The sequence below is a fragment of the Lepus europaeus genome, chromosome X (genome assembly GCF_033115175.1).
Source record: "Lepus europaeus isolate LE1 chromosome X, mLepTim1.pri, whole genome shotgun sequence".
Classification (NCBI taxonomy): Eukaryota; Metazoa; Chordata; class Mammalia; order Lagomorpha; family Leporidae; genus Lepus; species Lepus europaeus.
Window position 1 is genome coordinate 108485737 of NC_084850.1, and position 23889 is coordinate 108509625.

Here is a 23889-nt window from a genome sequence, read left to right on the forward strand (position 1 = left end):
GGTGGGGGGAGCCCCCACTGGGATCCTGGAATATGAAAACGAGATTTGCCATTCCTATTTAGTCTCCCTGACTACAAACATGTCGGTGCTTCCATGGGAAGATATAGCAGCCTTTGGCTGATTTTCCTTAAGTGTAGTGATCATAAGCAGAATAGAATCCTTCTTTTTCTTAAGAATGAAAAGACAACCTTTCGAAGGTATCAGAAAGTCAAGATTTCATGGAGGATTTTTTAAAGAGTCTCCAGAATACTTACTTTTGCACATCTCAAACTAGATAGAAAATATAAGTGCAGAGTAAGATTTTGACTTTTGTCCTGCATTAAATAAGCTACAAGTCAACAGAAATGCGAATATGTGTTGCAGTGGGGGGGGGGGGGGAGGGGACACGACATCTTAACATAATTATCTGTTTTCTAACCCACTTCCTTTTTCAGTACGAATCTGGGTTCCAGAGTTTCAGTAGCGGTTGGAGGGCATAAGTAAGAATGTACTTGAACAAGTTTCCTTGATTTCCCCAAAAAAGGGTCAAAGGCAATACAATGGAGCAAAGACAGTCCTTTCAAGAAATGGTTGCAGCCAACTGGGGAGTTAATCAGTGAATGGAGGACCTCTCTCTCTCTCTCTCTCTCTTTCTCTGTGCCTCTGTCTCTCTGTAACTCTGCCTTTCAAATAAATAAATAGATATTTAAAAAAAGAAATGGTGCAGCAACAACTACACATCCACATGCCAAAACATTGAATCTAAACACAGATCTTATGCTCTCCACAAAATTAACTCGAAATGGCTCACAAACCTAAATGTAAAATGCAAAACTATAAACTCTGCGAAGATAACACAGGAGAAAATCTAGATGACCTTGGGTTTGACCATGACTTTTCAGAAAGGACACTGAAGGTATGATCCATGAAAGAAAGCATTGCTAAGATGGACTTCATTCACATTTAACATTTTTGCTCTGCAAAAAGGAAAACATTTGTGAAAGACGTATCTGGTAATGGACTGTTATCCAAAATATACAAAGAATTCTTCAAGCTCAACAACAACAATAAAAAAGGGCCAGCGTTGTGGCATAGCGGGTAAAGCCACCGCCTGCAGCATCGGCATCCCATATGGGCGCCGGTTCAAGTCCCAGCTGCTCCACTTCCGATCCTGCTCTTTGCTATGGCCTGGGAAAGCAGTAGAAGATGGCCCAAGTCCTTGGACCCTTGCACCCATGTGGGAGACCAGGAAGAAGCTCCTGGCTCCTGGTTTCAGATCAGCCCAGCTCCGGCCACTGAGGCCATTTGGGAGTGAACCAGTGGATGGAAGACCTCTCTCTCTCTCTGCCTCTGCCTCTCTGTAACTCTTTTAAATAAATAATTTAATCTTAAAAAAAAATCTCAACAATAAGAAAATGGATGACCCAGATAAAAGAGGGTCAAGGACCTCATAACAGATGCCTCACCAGAGAAGATACACAGATGACAAACAACAAGACATTGACCTTAGCAAATGCAGATGAGAACCTGGAGCGACAGGAACTCACATTCACTGCTGGTGGGAATGCAGAAACAGCTGCTTTGGGAGACAATTTGGTGATTTCCTATCCAACAGCCACAAACAGGTGGTATCTGTCTTTGTGGGCCTGGATTATTTCACTTAACATGATGTCCTCTAGTTCCATCCACGGGTAGGATGGCAGGCAGAGATAAGATAATGGGCACCAAAATACAGTTAGATAGGAGGGATGAGCGCTCGTGTTCTGTAACATAGTGGGGTACCTAGAGTCTCTAACAATTTATGACATGTTTTAAAACAACTAGGAGAGTCCAAAGTTTTCCAACACATAAAAATGCTAAGTACCCTGATTTGGCCCACATGTATCAAATTACTAGACTGTCCCTAATAAGTATGTACAAATATTACCTGTCAATTAAAAATGAAAATATTATCAAATACAATTTTTCAAATGAAATATACTCTCACCATATGATCAAGCAATTGTGCTCCTTGGTTTTACCCAAAGTAGTTGAAAAACAAATGTATGCTCAAAAAAATGTGCACACAGATGTTTCTAGAAGCTTTACTTGTAACTGCCCATACCTAGAAACAACCAAGATGGCCTTCAGTAGGTAACAAATTGTGGATAAACATTTGGACAATGGAATATTACTCAGTGCTGAAAAGAAACTCTCTCTCTTGTCATAAAAACCCAGTGAAACTTAAGTGCATGTTACTAAACGAAAAAAGCCAATCTGTCATTATATTCTTAGAACTGTCTCTCTGAACTCCATTGAACCTGTTGGTTTTACAGTAATAAAAAAAAAAAACTGGAAAAGCCAATATGGAAAGGCTACATACTGTATGATTCCAAATATATGACACTCTGGAAAAGTCACAGCTGGAGCCAGCAAAAATCACAGAGGTTGCCAGAGGTGAGGCGAGAGGGTAGGCCCGGGCTGGGAGAGCACAGAGGATTTTTAGGGCAGTGAAACTGTTCTGTATGATATAAAGGTGAATACAGGACCCCGCGCCTTCACCTAAACCCACAGAGTACGATATTAAGAGGGAACTCTAATGGAAATTTTTGTCTTTCCGCGATAATGGTGTGTGAAATGTGGCTTCACCCATTGTAAGAAATATCCTCTTCTGGTGGGGGATATTGAGAACAGGGACACCTATGCCTGTCTGGAGGCAGTGGGAAGTATGGGAAATCCCTGTACTGCCCTCTCAATTTTCCTCTGAATCTAAAATTCTCTGAAAAATAAAGTCTGTTGGATGGGAGGGTGAGCATTTGGCACAGTATTTAAGTCACCACTTGCGACACCCACATCTCATATTAGAGTGCCTGGTTGGAGTCTCAGCTCTGCTGCTTCTGATCCGGCTCCCTGTGAATACACCTTGGAAGGCAGCAGAAGATGGCCTGTACTTGGATTCCTGCCACCCATGTGGGAGACCTGGATGGAATTCTTGGCTCCTGGCTTTGATCGGACCCAGCCCAGGCTGGTACATGCATTTAGGGAGTGAATCAGCAGATGGAAGATCTCTGTCTGTCTCTGTCTTGGTGCCTTTTAAATAAAAGTGAAAAGATAAATAAAATAAAAATAAGCTACAGCATTTAAAATCAGAATTGCTTCAGAAAGTCTGAAACAATGCTATTTTTAAAAACAAATAATGACTGGAACAAATTATAATACAGTCAGTTTTGAAAAGCATTCCAAATGATACTACTCCTGAAAAGGATTAAGGGGATGGGGAGGGAAAATTTTTTTGTTCTTTTTTTTTTTTTTAAAGACTTATTTATTTCTTTGAAAGACAGAGTTACAGAGAGGCAGAGGCGGAGAGAGAAGTCTTCCATCTTCAGGTTCACTCCCCAAATGGCTGCAATGACTGGAGCTGGGCTGATCAGAATCCTGATTCCTCCAGGTCTCCCATGCGGGTGCAGGGGCCCAAGGGCTTGGGCCATCTTCCACTGCTTTCCCAAGCTATAGCAGAGAGCTGGATGGGAAATGGAGCAGCTGAGATTTGAACCGGCACCCATATGGGATGCCAGCACTGCAGGCAGCAGCTTTACCTGCTTTGCCACAGTGCCAGTCCTGGGAAAATTTTGTACATAAGAATGCTAGCTAATTAATGTAGGCTTGCTAGAGAACCGACATTTTGCAATCACCACTGATTCAGGCAAAAATCATCAACAGATACAAAACCATTGAGTGAAATGTTGTTGAGGAGGAATATAGTCACAGTTCCTAAAGCACCACTAATTATAAGCAAAACAGCTGATTTGACTCTTCAAAAATGCAGTGTCATGAAAGGTAAGACAAAGGGCCAGCGCTGTGGCATAGAGGGTAAAGCTGCCAACTGCAACAACAGCATCCCATATGGGCACCGGTTCTAGTCCTGGCTGCTCCACTTCCCATCCAGCTCCCTGCTAATATGCCTGGGAAAGCAGCGGAGGATGGCCCAAGTGCTTGGGCCCCTGCACCCATGTGGGGGACCTGGATGAAGCTCTTGGTTTCTGGTTTCAGTGGCCATTTGGGGAGCGAATCAGCAGATAGATTCTCTCTCTCTCTCTCTCTCTCTCTCTCTCTCTCTCTCTCTCTCCTTCTATCTCTGTAACTCTGCCATTCAAATAAACAAATAAGTCTTTAAAAAATAAAGGTAAAATAAAGTCCAAGGATTAAAGACATGGCAGCTAAATGCCATGTGTGATCTTTAATTTGATCGTGGATTTTAAAAGACATTATTGTTAGCAGTGATGAATGTCCTGTTGTTATAAGAAATATGAACACGGAATGCATATTAGACTATATTATCAATGTTAATTTTCTGAGTGTGATAAATGTATTACAGTTCTGCAGGAGAATATGCTTTTTTCCTAGGGAAAATATACTTGAAATATGCATGGATGAGACATCAGGATGTCTGAAACTTGTGTTTAATTATCTCAGGTCTTTCACAAAAAAGCGTGTGGGGTGTCTGTATGCATTACATGAAAGCACCTTTCAATACAAAACGAATCTGGCAAAACGTTAACAACTGTTCAGTCTGGGTCAAGGGTAATAGTTCATTGTAATATTTTTACAACTTCTATATAGGATTAAATATTTTTGAAGTTAAAAATAGGAAAAAGAAACTACCATGTGAGAGAGAGAGAGAGAGAGAGAGAGAGATGCTGAGCAAAGATAAAAGGGAAGAGGGAAAGTCGTAATGGGCCAAGTTAGACATAGAGAAAGGACCGCAAGTCCCAACCTACGACTCCCCATGACTCCAGTCGTACGAGTCCACTCTGCTGCCTCTGAACATTCTAGCACAGCCCACGTACTGTTCAAACTAGGAACACACTTCCCTAATGGTAGGGCCACAGACTTCTGGCCTTAAGTCCCAAGAGAAAGATGTAAGGAGAAATTCAAACAGTCCCTAGCGTAAAATGTTCTGTGCCTTCTTTCCTACAGACTTGCTCTGCAGCACCTGCTTGGTTACGAACTGACTGCATTTTACTGCGCTGGTCAGTAGGCTTGTCAAAGGGAAAATAGAGTTCCCGTAGTCTGGAAGGACAGTCGGATGCTAGCTTCTCTGCTCAGTTAAAAATGCATTTTTGGGGGCCGGCACCATGGCTCAACAGGCTAATCCTCCGCCTTGTGGCGCCGGCACACCAGGTTCTAGTCCCAGTCGGGGTGCCGGATTCTGTCCCGGTTGCCCCTCTTCCAGGCCAGCTCTCTGCTGTGGCCAGGGAGTGCAGTGGAGGATGGCCCAAGTGCTTGGGTCCTGCACCCCATGGGAGACCAGGAGAAGCACCTGGCTCCTGCCATTGGATCAGCGCGGTGTGCCGGCCGCAGCGGCCATTGGAGGGTGAACCAACGAAAAAGGAAGACCTTTCTCTCTGTCTCTCTCTCTCACTGTCCACTCTGCCTGTAAAAAAAAAAAAATGCAGTTTTGAAAGGCAGAGACAAAATTTCTTATCTGGCAAAATATCTTATCTTTACAAGGCTTCTTCCCTCTGACATTTAGGTGAACTTAGTGTTTCCTGCACATAGTCCGTGTCGGATTCCTCTCACTTCCCTCATGGTTTGCCCTTGTCCGGGTAACCCAGCAGAAGGCGCCATTGATTCTTGGCGTGTGCCACCTGTGAGCACACGTGTGTCTTCCTTCTTCCTTGGTTCATTATTTATTCATCTATGCTAATTACTTATTTAGGTAGGCCGCTTTATTTTCAATGATAGTTTCGCAAATGTTTAAGCAGAAGGACCTTTGTACTGCGGATGCAGGAGAGGTGACAGATGAACAGGACACTCAAAATAACTCCCAGAGAGCTGCGTTAGGAAAGAAAGATAAGCATGGACCTGGAATCTCTTTTTTTTTGTAATTAATTAATTGATTAATTAATTTTTGAAAGGCAGAGTGACAGAGAAAGAGACAGAGATCTTCTATTCACTGGTTCATGCCTTAAATGTCTACAACAGCTGGAGCTGGGCCAGGCCGAAGGCAGGAGCCTGGAACTCAATCTGGGTCTCCCATGTGGGTGCAGGCACCCAAGCACTTGGGCCATTTCCTGCTGCTTTCCCAGGCACATTAGCAAGCAGCTGGATCAGAAGTGGAGCAGCTGAGATACCAACTGGCACTGGAATATGGAATGTCAACATTGCAAGTGGTAGTTTAACCCACTGTGCCACAATGCTGGGCCCTTTAATTTATGTCTTATTGTTTATATGTAAGATGTACAACATGATATTTCGCTAACATATATACAGTGAAATGATTCCTATAGCCAAACAAATGTACATATCCATCACCTTCCATTAGTTACTTTTTAGCATGCCTGGTAATTTCTTATTTGAAAGGCAGAGTTACAGAGACAAAGAGAGAGAGAGAGAGAGAGAGAGAGGGAGAGAGAGAGAGGTCTTCCATATGCAGTTTAAATCCTTCTCTTCTTCCTCTCCTCCTCCCCTTCCTTCTTCTTTTATTTTTATATTTGAAAGAGAGTTACAGAGAGAGAGAGAGAGAGAGATGGTTCACTCCCCAAATGGCCTCAATGGCTAGGACTGGGCCAGGCTGAAGCCAGGAGATTCATCTGCATCTCCCACATGGTGGCAGGGGCCCAAGCACTTGGGCCATCTTCTTTTGCTTTGCCAGATCCATCAGCAGGGAGCTGGATCATAAGTGGAGCAGGCAGGACTGCAACTGTTGCTTCTATATGGGATTCCAGTGTCTCAGGTGGTGGCTTAATCTGCTGCACCACAATACCAGCCCCCAGTGCCAGTTCTTCTTTTCTTTAAAGGTAGAGTTATATATAGAGAGGGAAAGACAGACTGAGAGATCTTCCATCTGCTGGTTCAATCCCCAGATGGCCACAATGTCTGGAGCTGCACTAATCCGAAACCAGGAGCCAGGAGCTTCTTCTGGGTTTCCCACATGGGTGCAGGGGCCTAAGCACTTGGGCCATCTTCTGCTGCTTTCCCAGGCATGTTAGCAGGGAGTGAGATCAGAAGTGGAGCAGCCGGGACTAGAATGGGTGCCCATATGTGAAGTCAGCATCTCAGGTGGAGTCTTTACATGCTATACCACAATTCTGCCCCCCACCCCCAGTGCCAGTTCTTAAGCACCAAAACCCTAGGAGGGGCTGGTGCTGTGGTAAAGCTACTACCTGTATCGCTTGCATCCCATATGGGTGTCAGTTTGAGACCTGGCCACTCCACTTCCGATCCAGCTCTCTGCTGTGGCCTGGGAAAGCAGTGGAAGATGCCCCAAGTCCTTGGGTCCCTGCACTCATGTTGGAGACCTGGAAGAAGCTCCTGGCTCCTGGCTTTGGATTGATACAGCTTTGGTCATTGTGACCATTTGGGGAGTGAACCAGCGGATGGAAGAGCTCTCTCTCCCCACCCCCCCCCCGCCTCTGCCTCTCTGTAACTCTACCTTTCAAGTAAATAACTAAAGAAATAAATCTTAAAAAAAAAAAAAAAAAAAAGGAGCTGCGCTCTGCACGAAAGGGGGTGTGGTTTTGGTGGTACTCGTGGGGCTACAGCACAGATGCTGCAATCCTATTCGCTAGCTCCCTCTCCGCTCACATCAGCGCGACAAGCCCATGCAGTCATCCAAGTCTCCAGCTCCTCTGATTTTGCTGCCTTGCCCTTCTTAGCACACAATTTCATCCTACAGTTTGCTCCCTGGTTGTCGCAGGACCACTGCAATTCCAGCCATCATGTTTGCATTCCAGGCTGGAGGAATAGGCAGCGAGAGCAGAAAAAGAGCAGGACACTTGCCAGGTGAGTCAACCCCTTTTAAAAAGAGGTTTCCCAGCATCTCCACCCAAAGCTTCTGCTTACGTTTTCTTACTCAGAACATAGTCACACAGCTTCCTGTATCTGCAAAAGAAGGTCTCAACAAATCAAAGTTCTGGGTAGTTACAAACTTGCAAATCCAAGTGCTTACTTATCTTTTCATTTAGACTGTGGTACTTTTTAACTTTACTGTTTCTTTTCACCATCCAATTACCTAAAACAATCATCATCTTACACTTAAAATGCATACTTGTTAAAATTTCGTTTTTAAAGATTTTAAAAAATTTTTATTTGAGGGGCTAGTGCTGATAAAGCGGACGCCTGTGACACTGGCATCCCATAAGGCTGCTGATTTGAGTCCCTGCTGCTCCATTTCCGATCCAGCTCCCTGCCAATGCACCTGGGAAAGCAGTAGAAGATGGCCCAAGTGCTTGGATCCCTGCACCTATGTGGGAGACCCAGAAGAAGCTCCTGGCTCTGGCTTTGGTCTGGCCCAGCCCTACTTGTTTGAGCCATGACTCAAACCTGTGCTCCGATACAGAATGCCGGCATTGCAAGCAGTGGTTTAACCTGCTGAACCACAACTCTGGCCCCAATGCTTGTTAAAATTCTGACCAAAGAGAGATAGTCCAGAAGAAGTATTGAAGAGGAAGACTGAATTAATATTAGGGCAAGCAGAAGGAAATCTCATATAAGTGGCCTCTGCTTTTGTGGCTGCCAACACTCACGGGTATAAAAGTGTCTCCTATCCATGCTACAAGTATTAAAGACACACCTTGTTAGCTTAATCTCAAGCACTTGCTTAAAGTGGTGAGCAATGATAGTAGGAGTTACCATTTATTGAATGGTTCATTTGTACTTGGTATTGTGCTAAGCACTTTGCATAGTATTGAATATATTCTTAACAACTAATGAAGTGATACTATCCATCTTATTTTATAAGTGAGGAAATTAAGGTACAGGGTGATTAGCTACCTTGACTGAGACACATGAATAGTGAATGGTAACACTAGAAATTGAACTCCAACCTGGCTCTCTCTGAAGCTTCTGCTGTTAACTCTACTATCAGCTTCCTCTCCCACGGGACCATACAGGGGTGGGGGGCATGGGGGCCCATGGGCGCATAAGTCCCGCAAAATCATCTGCTCTGGCCCTGCCATGGCAACCGCAGGCAGGACTGGAAATTCAGGAAATCTATCGCAGGTTACTTTTGAAGTTGATAATTTTGTATGGTCCCCAAATGATGTTAAAAATATGCAAATGAGCCTTGGCAGAAATAAGGTCCCCCACCCCATTACTGGTGAGTAAGGAATCTTGGGGTATCCTTTCTTCATCCCCCAGGACGTGCTCAGGGGACCTTCCAGTATACACTCAGGTTGAGTTGAAAGGACTTGCCAAGCAATTCACCAAGAAGAGAGAGCACTGGGCTAGGGGGCCCCTGACCAAGGTCCTGCTTTGACACAGCCTTGACACTGTCTGTCTGAGGTGCTGGTGAGCTCGCCCAGCTAAGCAGCTGGTGCAACTGAGTGTCTCTGCCATAGGATTGTTGTACTCCTCGCAGTCATGGAACTATATGGGCGGAGTGCCGTCCCTGAAACTTACATACTGTGATGAGTGTCCGCGTTGGCTGGTGCAGAGTCAGGACCTGTCTTGGGTCAGACTCCCTAGAAGCCAAACCCAAGAGTAGGGATCAGTATCCATGAGTTGTTGAGCCGGTGAATTCACAGACAGCCTAGGAGGAAGGAAATGGAGCCGGACATGGATGTGGAAAGGCCTAATACCCCCAGCAAGAGCGCAGTCCCAGTCTCAGTCATAGCCACAAGAGGGAGGACTCCAGCGGACAAACTTCACTACCGAGGTGCCCTCCTGGGGGCCAAAGGAGTTGGCCTTTTGTGTCTCTCATCATCAGTCACTGGTTGTGGACCAGCAGGGTCAAGGGGACCAGCTGAGGTGACTTCAGCCAGCTTGGGGGGGCAGTTCTCCAGAGAATGAGGCAACTGTGAACACTTGCAGAAGCCGGGAGTGGGCAAAGATCTGGGTGGAATGCCGATGGTAAGGTCCCAACAGGAAAGAATGTCACTCTCCCATTAGCGTCATTTGAAGAGAGTTGACTTACAAATAGACTTTGCAAAGGGGTGCAGGTGAGGGGCGCAGGGCTGGTCGGTAGCCCAAGGTTGTAGCTAGTAGAGCTGAAGTGACAAGAGGAGGAAGCAGCTGCCAGAACATACGGGGGAAAAGCCATATGGGGGTGACTGCCTTGAGGGGAGCTGTGACTTTTGGACAAGGGACATGACCAGCCAGTGGCAACCACCAAGAGAGAAAGCCAAGAGAATACAGCCCCTAACTTCACTCAGCCCATTCTCCAGGTGTTAGGTTTCAGCCTCTAGGTAACAGAGTCCAAGACAGAACCACACGTGGAAGACATTGACTGGGGGACATTTCCGAGGAGGATTAAAGGGAAACAGAGCAAGCAGCAGCTCAGATGGGGGAGCAGACGTGACTCCTGTGGGAGGAGAGAGGAAGGAAGTGGGGTGGGGGCAGGGGCAGGGGTGGGTAGGGCAAGCTCAAGATGGCCACGCCACTATGAAGATGTCTTGGCTAGGCCCATGGAGGACCCCGGAGCAAAGATTGCCTGCTAGAGAGGACCTAAGGCAGGCAGGAGTGGCCCAGCTGTGGTCCCCATCGTGTTCACTGAGAGGGAAGACCCTGGGGCGAGTGTGGCCTAGGGAGGAATGCTGCCCTCGGATCCTGAAGGGGTGGCAGAGGGAGGCTGGCAGCCAATGACACTTCTCCCAGAACATTCTCCGTTGAAGGGAGGTCTGGGTAGTGCCTGCCCATGGCTGCCACACTCTGATCTCCTGCTAGGGAATCCCCATTGGCTGAACCTAACACGAAGCCAGACAGCAAGGGAGGCTGTGGATGCGATTCACACAAAGCAGCCTCCCGAGGCGGAGAGCAGGGTGGAGGTGCGGGCTCAGAGTATTTTGAGAAGGCAATCTGGCACAAGTTCTAAAATCTGACAAGTTCTAAAATGACCACATTCAGTCATTCAAAACTGCCTCAGGAATTACACCTAGGAGCTGCCTACTGAATTCATTTCCATTTTGGAATCATTCTCAAGATTGAGCAATGTATATTATAGCTGTATCTGTAAAAATGCAGTGTCCTGGGGCCGGTGCTGTGCCATATGCATCCCATATGGGTGCTGGTTTGAGTCACGGCTGCTCCACTTCTGCTCTACCCTCTGCTGCTTTCCCAGGTAATTAGCAGGAAGCTGGATGGGAAGCAGAGCAGCCAGCCCTCCTGGAATCAGCTCTGACATGGGATGCATCACAGGCAGTGGCTTAGCTCACTGTACCACAATGCGGTGGCCCCAGGTACCCCACGGTCACACAGGGCTAGGATTAGTGCTTATTCCCATTAGCCTGACTGAAAAAAACTCACAATTCACCTGACAAGGTATTCAGAAGGGTCTTGCCTCATTAATGATGAATAATTAGTCCTAAATGGACTAAACATGGATGTGGTGGCTTTTTTGATGTTAACTTGGCTAAGATACAGGCCCCAGTTATCCAGTGCAACACTAACGCGGGTGTTGCTGCAAAAGGATGCTGTTAATATAATTAAAGCCTCTACGGGGAAGGCACTGTGGTGCAGAGGGTTAAGCCTCTGCCTGTGACACCAGCATCCCTTATGGGTGCAGGTTCGAGTCCTGGCTGCTCCAGTGTCCATCCAGCTCCCTGCTAAAGGCTTGGGAAAGCAGGGGAAGATGGCTCAAGTGCTTGGGCCCCTGCACCCATGTGGGAGATCTGAATGAAGCTCCTGGCTCCTGGCTTCAGCCTGGCCCAACCCTGACTGTTATGACCATTTGGGGAGTGAACCAATGGATGGAAGATCAATCTCTTTCTGTGTGTCTGTCTCTCCCTCTCCCTCTGTAACTCAGCCTTTCAAATAAATAAATCTTTTTTTAAAAATATATTTATTTTCTTTTTTCTTCTTCTTCTTCTTTTTTTTTTTTTTTTTTTTTTTTTTTTTTTTTTTGACAGGCAGAGTGGACAGTGAGAGAGAGACAGAGAGAAAGATCTTCCTTTGCCGTTGGTTCACCCTCCAATGGCTGCCGCGGTAAGGCGCGCTGCGGCCGGCGCACAGCGCTGATCCAATGGCAGGAGCCAAGTGCTTCTCCTGGTCTCCCATGGGGTGCAGGGCCCAAGGACTTGGGCCATCCTCCACTGCACTCCCTGGCCACAGCAGAGAGCTGGCCTGGAAGAGGGGCAACCAGGACAGGATCGGTGCCCCGACCGGGACTAGAACCCGGTGTGCCAGTGCCGCAAGGCGGAGGATTAGCCTAGTGAGCCACGGCGCCGGCCCTCAAATAAATAAATCTTAAAAAATAAAATAAAGTCCCTAGATTTCGATCTGAGTGGATCTGAATTCATCAGTTGGAAAAAAATCTTAAAGCAGGACAGGGGGCCAGAATTGTAGCATAGCGGTTTAAGCCCATATGGACACCAATTTGAGTCCCAGCTACTCCTCTTCTGATCCAGTTCCCTGTTAATGGGCCTGGGAAAGCAGCAGAGGATGGCCCAAGTGCTTGGGCCCCTGCTACCCGCGTGGCAGATCAGGATGGAGTTCTGGGCTCCTGGATCAGGTCTGGCCCAGCCTGGCTCAAGTGCACTCATGCGCATGCGCTCTCCCTCTCTCCCTCTCCCTTCCTTCTTCCCTCCCTCCCTCCCTCCTTCTCTCTCTGTACCTTTGCCTTTCAAATAAATAAATGAAATATTAAGAGAAAAAAAAAAAAAAAAGCAGGGCTGAGGCTTCCTTGAGAGAGAGAAGAAATGCCAGCTATGAATACGAGCTGTGGTCCACACCTGTGTATTTTCACCCTGCTTGTGACCTTGTCTTCCAGACTGAATGCCCTGTGGAACAAAGAGAAGTGTAACAGCATGCTTCCCCTCAGGAACAATGCAAGGCAATAATGGAAATACATCTTTAAAGCGCTGAAAGGAAAAAAAACTACCTAAAATTCTATACCCACCAAAAAACAAAATAACGGGTTTTGAAAGAATTCATTGCTAGAAGACATGTTAAAGGAAATCCTTTAGGCAGAAGGAAAATGGTACCAAAGAAGAAGGGTATACATGAAGGGAGCAAGAGCAGTGCAAGCGGCTATCTATGAGTAAACATCTTGGTCCACGCGGACTGCTATAACAAAATGCCATCCACCATAAACTAGGTCACTTAGAAACAACAGGAATTTGTTCCTCACAGTTGCGGAAGCTGAGAAATCCAAGATCAACGCTCTGGCAGATCTGGTGTCTGGTGAGGGCCTGCTTCTTCAAAGACTGTTATCTCCTCCCTGCAGCCTCGCCTAGCAGAAGGAATCAGAGATCTCCAGGGCCTCTTTCACTAGGGCACTCATTCCTTTCATGAAGGCACTGCCCTTATGACCCAATGACCTCCCGAGGCCCCACTGCCCAAAATCATCAACTTGGGGGTTAAGATTTCAACATACGAATTTTACAAGGAAACAAACATTCAGACCATGGTAGTAAATCACTAATACTTTTTCTTGTTCTTTGACTATCTTTAAATTCATTTGACTATATAAGCAGATTAACATAGCTAATCATGTATGAATTTTATAATATATGTAAAAGTAAAATGCGTGAAAACAATAGCACAAAAGCAAGGGGGGAAAGAAATGGAAATATTCTATTGGAAGGTTTTTAAAACTATCCATGAAATGGTCTAACATTACTAGAATGTTGACAGTGAACAAATTAAAGACATATGAACATAAAAGCAATTACTAAAAATAACAATTACAACGAATATGGCAAAAAAAAAGGAGATAAAATGCAATCATAAAAAGCGCTCCATTTTTTTCTGGCTTTGGTCATTGGTAGCTCTTTCAGCTTGGTTTCTGTGTCACTTTGACCTTCATCTTTTAATTCTGCTTGGAGTACTTCTTTACTTTCTGAGAGTACATGGTTCTCTCTGCCCCAGTCCTAAAATGAGTCATCTCTCTAAGAATTCCTGTTTCCTTTTCATGGAGAACAGTATTTAGAAATAAGATATGAGTGTTCTTATTGCTATTGGGTATAATTGCTCCTAGGCCTTCTGGGTAGACAGAGCTAGGTAATTCAAGGGTACTTCAAAATGTCTGTGCAAAATGGAATTAAAAACTAAATTATATTTTGGTAGAATGTTGAAATCCATAATTTTTTGTAGTATGCATTTTAAGAACAAAATGCCTCGTATGAATGTATTTCAACATTTTTCACACTAAAAATAAACTTATCTTTTAATCTCATTTTCCACAAAGTTTTTGAAGCACCCTCGTATTCAGCTCCACATAAGTTCACACTAAGGCCTCAGCCTCTGACATGACAGGGCTCATAGTGTCTTCTTTTCTTGTTTATCTGTAACTCTCCCTCTGACAGTAGGAAATCTGGATGCACCAACAACCATCCATTTACACATTTGTTTCACCCAAGTATATATGTAAAGTGACTTGGAAAGTTATGTCCATACAAAATCCTATATGCAGCTTTATTCTTAATAACTAGCAATAGGAAGCAATGAAGATGTCCTTCATCAGATGAATGGTAAATCAGCTGTGGTATATCCAAACAATGGAATCCTATGCAGGGATGAAAAGGAGTGTACTATTGATTTATTCCTCAACATGGATGAAGCGTAAGTGCATGGTAAGTCAAAGAAGCCAGAGAAGAAAGGCTACATATTGTATGACTCCATTCACGTGATATTCTGAAAAAGGCAAAGCTTTAGGGCCAAAAAACAAATTAGTGGTTACCAGGGAATGGGGAGATAGGAACTGTTGGCTACAAATTGGTATGTACTTCAAAGGGCAAAGGAAATGTGTATGGTACTAAGGTGATGGATAGATGATGATAAACTTGAACTACATAGAACCCATAGAATATCATATTTCAAAGAGTAAGCTTTAATGCACACAGATACCCTAGTTGGTAAATGTGCTTCTCTTGGGGTTCTGGGTTAAGAGATGTACTTTAGGGATGGGTGTTTGGCACAGTGGTTAAGCTGCTACTTGGGATACCTGCACTCCACATTCAAGTGCTTGGGTTTGAGTCCAGGCTCCACTTTTGATTTCAGCTTCCTGCTAATGAGCACCCTGGGAGGCAGCAGGTGATAGCTCAAGTAGTTGAATCCCTGCCACCTATGTGGGAAAACCAGACTGAGTTCTCAGACCCCGGCTTCAGCCCGAAACAGCCCAGGCTGTTGTGGGCATTGGGATATGAACCGGACAATCGTAGACCTCTGTCTCTGTCTCTCATTCCATACTTCCTCCCCTCCTATAAATAAAATTTTAAATTAGAAAATAAAATCCCAGGGCCGGCACCGTGGCTTAACAGGCTAATCCTCTGCCTGCGGCACCAGCACCCCGAGTTCTAGTCCCGGTTGGGGTGCTGGATTCTATCCCGGTTGCCCCTCTTCCAGGCCAGCTCTCTGCTATGGCCCGGGAAGGCAGTGGAGGATGGCCCAAGTGCTTGGGCCCTGCACCCGCATGGGAGACCAGGAGAAGCACCAGGCTCCTGCCTTCGGATCAGCGAGATGCACTGGCCGCAGCGGCCATTGGAGGGTGAACCAACAGCAAAAGGAAGACCTTCCTCTCTGTCTCTCTCTCTCTCACTATCCACTCTGCCTGTCAAATAAAATAAAATAAAATAAAATCCCAACTTTCTTTCAAAAAGAAATTTGCTTTAAATATAAACAGAAAGGCTCAGGAATGTCAAATATAAAAGGATATAAAAGGTACCATATTAATACTAATCAAAAGAAAGCTTGAGCAGCTAGATGAATGTCAAAGTAGATTTCAGAGCAGAGAGCACTACCAGGGATAATGATGGTCATTTTGTACAGTAAAGGGCTCAATTCATTGGAAAGACATAATATAAAACGTTTATACACCTAAAAACAGAGAGTCAAAAGCTATAGCAAAATCTGAGAGAACTAAAAGAAGAAATAGACAAATCCACAACTATAATTGATTTCAATTCTCCTCTCTAAATAATCAATAGAGTGTGTAGACAGAAAATCAGTAAAACTATAGAAGACTTGGACAACACAATCAACCATTTTCACCTAATTGACAATTATAGAACGTCCCATCCAACAACAGCAGGATACACATTTTTCTCAATTGTATACAGAATATTTACCAAAATAGACCATATTATAAGCCACAACATGAATCTCAAGGGACTGGCCTTGTGGCATAGCTGGTTAAATCATTGCCTGCAATGCCGGCCTCCCATATGGGTGCCAGTTTGAGTACTGGCTGCTCCACTCTTGATCCAGCACCCTGCGAATGCAGCTGGGAAAGTAGCAGAGAATGACCCAAGTGCCTGGGTCTCTGAACCCACATAGGAGACCTGGAGGAAATTCCTGGCTTCAGCCTGGCCCAGCCCTGGCCATTGTGGCCATTTGAGGAGTGAACCAACAGATGGAAGATCTCTCTCTCTCTCTCTCTCTAACTCTAATAAAATTTTTTTTGAAAATCTCAAAAAATTTAAAAAGATCCATGTCATATAGACTATGTTCTCTAAGCATAATGAAATTAAACATATCTGAAAAGTCTACAAACATTTGAAAGCTAACTAACACATATCTACATAACCCATGAACCAAAGAAAAAATCAAAAGGAAAATTCAAAAATGTTTTGAATTGAATGAAAATGAAAACATGATATATCCAAGTTTTTGGGAGTCCACTACAGCAGTACAAAATCTCAGGGAAATTTTATAACATGAAACACCTACAATGGGTGATAAAGGCTTCAAATCAACTACCTCAGCCTCCACCTTAAGAAACTAGAAAAAGAAGAGCAAATTAAACCCAAAGGAAACAGAAGAAAGAAAATAATAAACAATAGAGCAGAAATCAATGAAATAGATAACAGAAAAACAGTAGAGAAAATAAACCCATAGATACTACTTAGAGAGCAATAAAATTGATTAGGGGTGGGTGTTCAGCACAGCAGTTAAGATGAGCTTGGGATACCCATACCCCTTAACAGAGAGCCTCGGGTGTGGGTCCCAGCTCCTCTCCTGATTCCAGCTTCCCACCAGTGCCCTGGCAGGCCGCAGGTGGTAGTTCAATTAGGTGAGTCTCTACCACCCACGTGGAAGATTGGGATGGAGTTCCTGGCTCCTGGCCTCAACCTGACCCAGCCCGGGCTGTTGCAGGATTTACAGAGTGAGCCAATGGATGAGGGAGATCTCTGTCTGTCTGTCTGTCTCTGTCTCTGTTTCTTTGCCTTTCAAACAAATAGAGAAAAATCAATAAAAATGTTTAAAGACTGATTTACCTTTCGTCAAACTGATCAGGAAACAAAGGAATAAAACACAAATTACAATAATAGGGACGAGAGAGGTACTATTTCTATAGAATCTACAAATACTAAAAGGCTAATAAAATACTATGAACAACTTTATGAAAAACAATTTGACAAATTTTTTATTCAAATTCCTTGAAAAACACAATCTACCAGCGTTCATTGAAGAAACAGATGAAGTTCGAAAAGTCCTACTGTCTTGGGATGATGAAGGTCATCTCAGGTCTCATCTCACATCAAAGAAGAATTTCCACCAGGCCGGGGAGAGTGAGCAAAGGAAGATTGATTGCAGTGAGAAGCCTCCCGCCCCAGCAGTCAGGAGGAGGGGATCCAAGGGAGGAGTTGCCCTGGAGAGCCTGACTTCTTTTATGCACAAAAGTGGCTTCCTATATTTAGCCAATCAGGGAGAAGCAGAATAACAGCTAGCAACCAATCAGAGGGCTGGAATAGCAATCAATCAGAGGCAAAGACAAAACCCAATCAGAGGACTGGAATGTCTAATCCTGGCTAGCTTACTCCCATGATAAAACTGGTAATCCTGTCAGGCCTGTTTTCCTGATAAAATTAAGTGTTCTTAAAGGCAGCCTCTGGGAGAAGGCAAGCACTTTGTCCACTCTTAAAGGTACTCTGCCCCTTTTCTCATTCTGACAGGAACCTGACCTAAATGCCTATTAGCTTAACTCTTCTCACTATATTAAATAAATAGCATTTTCTGTTTAAAATCTCCCTACAAAGAAAATGCCAGGCCTAGATGGCTTCAATGGTGAATTCTACAAAATATTTAAGGAAGAAATAATACCAATTCTTTACAAACTCTTAGAGAAAACCAAAAAGGAAGGAATACCTACCAGTTCACTCTATGAGGCTAGCATTACTTTGATACCAAAATCTGACAAAGACATTACAAGAAAAGAAAATTACTGATTAATATCCCTAATGAGCCTAGATGCAAAGGTTCTAAACAACATTTTAGCAAAGCGAATCCATTATGCGTTATGCATTATGATGAAATGGGGCCTGGTCCTAGGAATGAAAGTTTGAATCAATATACAAAATTCACTTTTATTTTTATATTCTGGCAATAAACCATCAGAAGTTAAAATTTAAAAATACCACGTAGAGTAGCATAAAAATAAAATCTTGCCAATAAATCTAACAAAGCATGTGAAAGATATGTACACTAAAAACTACAAAGCACTGTTGACAGAAATTTAAATAAGACCTAAAAAGTGGAGGGAAATAGTGTATTCATGGGTCACAAATCTTGATATTATCAACATACCAATTCTCCCCAAATTGATCTATATATTAAATGCAATTCCAATTGTAAAAAACACTAGCAAGATTTTTGGTAGACACTGGCAAAATGGTTCTAAATTTCATACAGAAGTGCAGAGGACCTAGAATAGCCAAAATCACTTTGGAAAAGGAACAAAATTGGAAGATTAAAACCACTTGACTTCAAAACCCTATTATTAAGCTACAGTTATCAAGACCATGTGGGACTGATGTCAAAATAGATAATTAGATCAATGCAACCGACTGGAGTACAGAAACAGACCTACACATACAAGGCTAACCAGGGTTTTTTTTTTTTTTTTTCTTTTTACAAAGTTGCATAACAATTAAGTGGAGAAATAATACTCTTTCAACAAATTGTGCTCGAAAGACTATTCATATGCCAAAAAAAAAAAAAAGTGTACTTGGATTCATACCTCACACCATATACAAAAATGGCCTCAAAATAGATCTAGGACCTAAGTAGCAAAACTACAACTTCCCAAAGAAAACAAGAGAAAATTGCACAGCTTTAAGTTGGGCAAAAATTTTCCTAGAAAGGGCGCCAAAAGCCAAATTCATCAAAGAAAAACATATTATTAAGTTGGATTTCATCCAAGTTTAAAAGGTCTCTCTTTGAAAGATACTGGCCAGAGTATAAGAAGACAAGCTATAGACGGGGAGCGAATATTTGTAAATCTTATATCTGATAAAGGGCTTATATTCAGAATATATTTTAAAACCTCATAACTCAATAATAAGAAAACAAACAGCCAATAAAGTGAACAAAAGATTTTTTCAGATACTTCACTGAAGAAGAGATATGAATGGCAAATAAACACAGGAAAACACGTTCAACATTACTGGTGATTTGGGACATATAAACTAACACTACAATGAAATACCGTCACACACACGAAAGTTGGTGCTCAGATGATTGGAATGTAAAATTGCAACCACTTTGGAAGAAAGTGACCAGACCAAAAACAAACAAACAAACAAAAAAAACCAGTTGGAGAGGGACAAGGAAACTTGTTCATTATTATTGATTATGGTGATCATTTAGTGGGTATGCATATACAAATATTATTTACGTATGTATACACTTCTGTGTGTGTATATATATATATAAATTATCAAATAGTATACTTGATTTTTTTTTAAGATTTATTTATTTGAAAGGCAGGAGAGAGTTGAGAAAAATCTTCTATCTGCTGGTTCATTCCTCAAATGGCCACAATAGCTGGAGCTGAGGCGATTCATAACCAGGAGCCAGGAGCTTCTTCTGGGTCTCCCATGTGGTATAGAGGCCCAAGCACCTAGGCCATCTCCCACTGCTTTCCCAGGCACAATAGTAGGGAGCTGGATCAAAAGTGCAGCAGCTGGGACTTGAACCAGCTTCCACACGGGATGCGACACTGCAGGCAGTGCCTTTACCAGCTATGCCACAACGCCAGCTCTTCTACATTTTTTTTTGAAAAAAACTTATATAGTAACTATTTTTGTAACAATCATATTTTAATAATTCACATACTATACAATTCACCCACTTAAATAGCATACAGTTGAATGGTTTTTAGTATATTAACAAAATTCTGTAACCACCATCACAATAAATTTTAGAACATTTTATCATAGCAAAAAGAAACTTTGTACAAATTAGCAGTCTCTCCTCATTTTACCCTAAACCCACAAGCCCTAGGCAACCACTAATGTATTTTCTGTCTCTAGATAATTCTGGACATTTCATATAAATGGAATCGATATAGTATGAGATCTTCTATGACTAGCTTCTTTTACCTAACATGTTTTCAAGGTTCATCCATGTATCATGTATGTATCAATATTTATAGCACGTATCAATACTTTATTCCTTTTTTAATGCAAAATAATTGTCCATTGTAGATATGCCATGGTTGCCAATTCAATGGAGAAAGAGTAGATTATTCAACAAATAGCAGTAGCAGAATTGGACATTTATATGCAAAAATGTCAATCTGGATCTTAGCCTCATACTTTATCCAAAAATAACTCAAAACAGATTTGATATCTAAATGAAAAATGTAAAACTGTAAGCCTTGTAGAAACAGGAGAAATTAGTCATCATTGGTGGTTAGACAAAAACTTTTCTTCGACATGACATTAAAAGTACAATCCATTAAAAAAAAAAAGGACTTGAATCCAGGGTATATAAAGAATTTCCAATAAGAACACACACTTCCCATTTTTAAAGATGGGCAGAGATTACTGCCCAGTTTTAAAGATGGGCAGAGATTGGGTGTTTGGCATAGCACTCCTGTGTTCCACATCAGAGTGTCTGAGGTCAAGTTCTGGCTCCAGCACTCAATTCTACCTTCCTGCTAGTACTGACCCTGGGAGACAGCAGTGACGACTCAAGTAGTTGGGTCTTGCCACCCATGTGGGAGATCTGGATTGAATTCCTGGCTCCAGGCTTTGGCCAGGTCCAATCCCAGCCATTGTGGGTATTTGGGGGAGTGAACCAGAAGATGCAAATGCTTGCTTTCTTGCTCTCCCTCTGTCTCTTAAATTTAAAAAATATATATTAAAAATATATATTAAAAATATATATTAAAATGGAGAAAATCTTAAAAGTTCAATCCAGCAATCACACTCCTGCATATCTATGCCAGGGAAGTGAAAATTTATGTCTACATAAACCTCAATACAAATGATCGCAGCAACTTTATTTACAGTGTCCAAAACCCTGGAAAAACCATAAGGGCCCCCAATAGTTGAAAGTTAAATATACCATAGCACATCATATCCTGGAATAACTACTCAACAATAAAAAGCAACGAACTGTTGATGCACACAACAATGTGGATGGCATGCTGAGTGAAAAAGGCCAATCTCAAAATGTCTCCTACCAAGTGATTCCATTTATGTAATATTGTCAAAGAGACAAAGATATAGTATAAGCAGATTACTGGTTTCCAGGGGTTAGGGATGCTTGGGAGAGGTGTATGCCTGTGACTATAAAGTGGTAGTACAAGGGAGACAATTTTGACGATAAAATAGTTCCATATCTTGCTTGCAGAGTTGGTTAACAAAGCTCCACAAGTGACAACTTGGTATAGAACTACACGCACACATCATGCTATGGTAATTCCTGGCTTTGATATTATTCTGTAATTATGTAGGGTATAACTATTGGGGAAAACTCTGTGAAGGGTACCTGGGATTTCTCTGCACTATCTTTGCAACTTGCTGTGAATTTGCAATTATTTCATCAGAAACAGGGTTTTTAAAATGGCAAAAGGCTTGAAGAGACATTTCACCAAAGAGGATTACATGGCAAAAAGCACATGAAAACATGTTCAACATCATCAGCCATGAGGGAAATGCAAATTAACATCACAATGAGATACCACTACACATCTATTAGAATGGTTAAAATAAAAATGATCAGCAATGCCAACAATACACTGTTGGTTGGAATACCAACTGGTACATATACTCTGAAAAATATTTTGGCAAGTTTTTTTTATAAAGTTAAATATACACTTACCATATGGACCAGCAATCCCCATTGCAGCATATACCCTAGAGAAGTGAAAACTTAGTTATCTAAAAGCTCTATACATGAATGTTTACAATAGCTTTATTCATAAATAACAGAAACTGGAAACAAATGTCTCTGACCTGGTGAATGAATGGACAAGCAAATAGTAGCACATCCATACAATGGAACTCTACTTAACAATAAAATGGAAAGGAACATTGATACATGCAACATGGATGGATCTCAAAGGCACTGTGGCACAGCAGGTTAAGCTGCTGCTTGGGACCCCCCCATCCCGTATCAGCGTGCCTGGGTTCAAGTCCTGCTTCCTGCTAACATCTAGCATCTGAGGAGTGAGCGAGTGAATGGAAGCTGTCTCTCTCTGTGGCTCTGCTTCTAAAGTAAACTCAGGCCAGCGCCGCAGCTCACTAGGCTAGTCCTCTGCCTGCGGTGCCAGTACCCCGGGTTCTAGTCCCAGTTGGGCCGCTGGATTCTGTCCCGGTTGCTCCTCTTTCAGTCCAGCTCTCTGCTGTGGCCCAGGAAGGCAGTGGAGGATGGCCCAAGTGCTTGGACCCTGCACCCTCATGGGAGACCAGGAAGAAGCATCTGGCTCCTGGCTTTGGATCAGTGCAGTGTGCCGGCCATAGCGGCCATTTGGGGGGTGAACCAATGGAAGGAAGACCTTTCCCTCTGTCTCTCTCTCACTGTCTAACTCTGCCTGTCAAAAAAAAAAAAGTAAACTCAAAGACATACTGCTTGAAAGTCTTAAAAGGTTATATACTGTATGATTCCATTTATATGGCATTTTCCCTGTTTTAAAAATTTATTTATTTGAAAAGCAGTTACAGAGAGAGAGAGAGAGAAAGGAAGGAGGGAGGGAGAAAGGGGGGAAAGAGGGAGGGAGGGAGGAAGAGACAGAGAGGTCCTCCATCTACTAGTTCACTCCCCAAATGGCCATCACGGCCAGGACTGGGCCAGACTGAAGCCAGGATCCAGGAACTCCATCTGGGTCTCCCACATGGGTGGCAGGGGCCCAAGCAATTGGGCCATTTTTCGCTCCTTTCCCAGGTGCATTAGCAGGGAGTTGGATCAGAAGTGGAGCAGCTGGGACTCAAACTGGCACTCTGGTACAGGCTGCCAGTATTGCAGGCAGCGGCTAACCTGTTGCGCCACAACGTTGTCCTCTTATATGACATTTTCTAAAAGCCAAAACTACAGTGACAGATAACAGATCAATGGTTTCTAGGGGTTACAGGGAGAGAACATAGCTCTAAAGCAAGTGTCAGCAAATTTGCTCTGCAGAGAGCCAGATAGGATTATAGGCTTTGTAGGCCACATATGGTCTCTGTTGCACACACTTTCTCTTTGTGTATTGTTTTTGTTCTTTTTACAACTCCTTAAAAATGAAAACAAAACCACTGTTAGCTTTCAGTGCCTAACAAGACAGGCCATGAACCAGATTTGACTCAGGTAGAGTTTGCCAGCTCTTGCTGCAATGACAGAGTTCAAAAGAGCCGGGGAGTGGGAGTACGTGATGATATTGTTTTGTTTTCTGACTGTGGTGTGCTTACAGGAACCGAGAAATAAGCTAAAATTCACAGAAGTGTAGGCACACAAAAATGCCAATAATAATGTATGTTCATCAGAAAAACAAAAGAGTGTCCTATCAGATAAGTTCATCTCTGTCATGAGAAAATACAAAGATTAAGAAATCTTTTCAACTGATACGGCTTTGGAGGCCAGCATTGTGGCACAGCAGATTAAGCTGTGGCCTGCGACACCAGTATCCCAGATCAGAGCACCAGTTTGATTCCCAGCTGCTCCAATCCCGATCCAGCTCCCTGTTCATGCACCTAGGAAAGCAGCAGAAAATGGCCTAACTGCTTGGGCCCCTGCCACCCATGTGGGACATCCAGACGAAGCTCCTGGTTCCTGGCTCTAACCTGGTCC

The 23889-nt window shown here is 43.2% G+C and overlaps 1 long non-coding RNA gene across 2 annotated transcripts in view; it reads right to left on the minus strand.

The window, feature by feature from the left end:
- LOC133753245 (uncharacterized) overlaps positions 1 to 23889 on the minus strand; it is a 95018-nt gene that overhangs the window by 35018 nt on the left and 36111 nt on the right. The window contains exon 4 of one of the 2 annotated variants that reach the window (XR_009865035.1): positions 21946 to 21980. The exons of the other annotated variant lie outside the window; for it this stretch is intronic. This is a non-coding gene — a long non-coding RNA (uncharacterized LOC133753245). Of the gene's footprint in view, positions 1 to 21945; positions 21981 to 23889 lie in introns of those variants that run through there. 2 annotated transcript variants of the gene reach the window in all.